We start from the raw sequence: 2,623 nt of genomic DNA on the forward strand, positions 1-2,623 counted from the left end.
TGATTGTGTAAATTAACCCATTTAGTCTCCCAACCCACATTGTGGGAACTATGATCATTATTCCCTTTGTTCTGAAGCACAGAGAGAGTGAATAATGTACTCAAGGCTGACCCAGGCAGGAAGTGGGAGAGGCAGAATTTGAACCCAAGCATCTGGCTCCAGAGCCCATGTTCTGAACTGTCTCTCTTAACTAGGCTAAAAGCCTATTTAAAGCTAGTTGAAAACATGCCATTGGATGCATTTAGGCATAAAAACTTTTTGATAGGCCTGAATAAAATTAGAAGATTTCACAGTTAATTTAGTGGGATAATCCAAATCAGCTCTTCTATTTGGTCTTGTTTGAAATTGGCTGATGCTGTCATTACACTGGCTAAAAATGAAGAGGAACCCCTTCCTGTGTTGTCTCATAGCCAAATCAGCTGACGGCTTTCTAATACCTGTAATTATTAACTGGAAAATTTGTCCTAATCTCTGTGAAATAGTTTCCAAGTAAGATCTTTATCAACAAACACATGTGGATATGGAGATAAACAGCCCAGCTTACCCCAAATGCTTTGTTGTTGTTGTTGTTGAGGAACATACATGATTTCATTGAAGTGGGGGCTCTCTCAGTTTTCTGTTTTCTCTTTCCACGGGTCGGCATCTTTTCTATACCAGAGAGGCGTGGGATGCAGAGGCACCGGGCTGTCTGATGCCGTGAGTAAACCCTCTGGAGTCAGGTCCAGTGAGAAGACAGCTCCTTCAGACCTTGAGGCCAGCAGAGCCATGACCATGACGCTGAGTTACCTAGGATCAAGTATCTGCCTCCCGCCTGTGATGCTGACCATTGGTTGGGCAATCACAACCTCTAGAATAGAGCGATAGAATAGAAAAATATTCCATTTTACAAAACTATATAATGCATGGGGGGGGAAGATTTTTTAAAATATAACTTGAAATTACAGAAAGACAAAATATTTTTGGGTGGTGGAGATTTTTAGATGGGATCAGGATTATTAATGAGAACTTATTCTCTATAGTCCTTTGGGAGAGTGGGTGTGCAAATCAGCATGTAAAATGGGATGTTTCTGTGTTTCTCAAATGGAGATATCCACTTAAGAAGGTCAAGAAGCACTTATTTGGAAAATGAGCCAAAGAATTAGTGGAGAAGAACAAAAATATTTATTTTACATTTATCTAATATTTATGTGTTTATTCTAACTATAGGAATGTCACACCTGCTGGGTGATCAGCACTGATCACGAACATGTCTAAACTCAGGAAATCAGAGCTCTGACTTAGGGGCTAGGTAAGGTCCTAGCAAGACGTGGTTGGGTGGTGGCTCCTTCTAGCCAAGGCCCACAGCGGCCCATGTGGGCATGACCTTGCTTCTCTTCGAGACTGACATTCTCATTGCAGAGAGCTGTGAGCATATCTGAGTTCTTGAGAAAGATCGCTGCAGATGATAAACCTTTGTGGATAAGATAAAGAGCCGTTCTCGGCAATAGCATTTTATCGCCCGTTCCTTCTGCTATTGCACAAATCCGTGCAACGTGCCAGCTGTTTTTGCTTCGGTGTTGTCTTTCTTTGTGATATGCCTCTCCCCCCAGCAATGGAAGCATCTATGTATAGTCTTTTATAGATTTAGAAGGAAAGAATCATATTTTCTGCGCTCTGCCACTTGGGAGATGTTCTCTCATCCAATGTTTTCTCTGATACTGTTCTCTGAGGGACATAGTGGTGAGGGTCATGTCCAGGGTCACATGGTGAGTTAGGAGCGGCTTCCACCCACCATGATGTTGGGGCTCACTCAGGCATAGCTTCTGAAACTAAAGGCTGTGGGGTGGACACTGTGCATAACATCCCGTGTGGGATTTGGGTCCAATGTTGCTAAGTTTATTAATTTCTTAAAAGGTGAAGTCTTTTTATTTTATCATGGAAAATTCTCTCATTTCTTAAACAGCTGGGTTTCCCAAAATGCATAAGCTCAGTTGAATACTATCAGATAAACTCAAATAGAGGAGCAATCTACAGAAGTGTAAGTCTGTACTCTTCCAAAATGCAGATGAAATGAAAGACAAAGACAGAGAAACGTTCCAGATTAAAGGAGACTAATGAGACGTGACGTGTGATTCCAGATTGGAAGGCAAAGGTTGCCATAAGGCACAGTATTGGGACAAATGACGAGACCAGAATATAAACGTTCATAAAGCACGGGGACATTGTAGTTGTGTAGAATGTTCTCATTTCTAAGAGATGCTGCTGTCGTATTCAGGAGCAAAAAGGGACAGGTCATACAAGCTACTTGCAAAGAGTTCATCAAAAATAAAGAAACAAACAATGATCACAATGACGGTGACCATGAGAGCGAGAAAGAGAGAAAGAGCAAATACAATCTGGCTAAATGTTGGCAATAGGTGACTCCAGGTGATGGAAATATGAGAGTTCTTTGTAATATCTGGTAATTTTTCTATGGGTAGGCCAATTTTTCTTGAAAATAAAAACTTTAGTCTACAGTCATGCCACCCTTAACGTGCTCTATCTCTTCTGATCTCGGAAGCTAAGCAGGGTCGGGCTTGGTTAGTACTTGGATGGGAGACCACCTAGGAATACCAGGTGCTGTGGGTGTTAACAAATAAATAAA

General features: G+C 41.5%; 1 pseudogene; it reads left to right on the top strand.

Moving 5' to 3' along the window:
• Positions 1 to 2,488: 2,488 nt before the first annotated feature.
• Positions 2,489 to 2,607, top strand: LOC112474780 (annotated as a pseudogene).
• Positions 2,608 to 2,623: the final 16 nt, after the last annotated feature.

Source organism: Pteropus alecto, unplaced genomic scaffold (assembly GCF_000325575.1).
Source record: "Pteropus alecto unplaced genomic scaffold, ASM32557v1 scaffold7, whole genome shotgun sequence".
Lineage (NCBI taxonomy): Eukaryota > Metazoa > Chordata > Mammalia > Chiroptera > Pteropodidae > Pteropus > Pteropus alecto.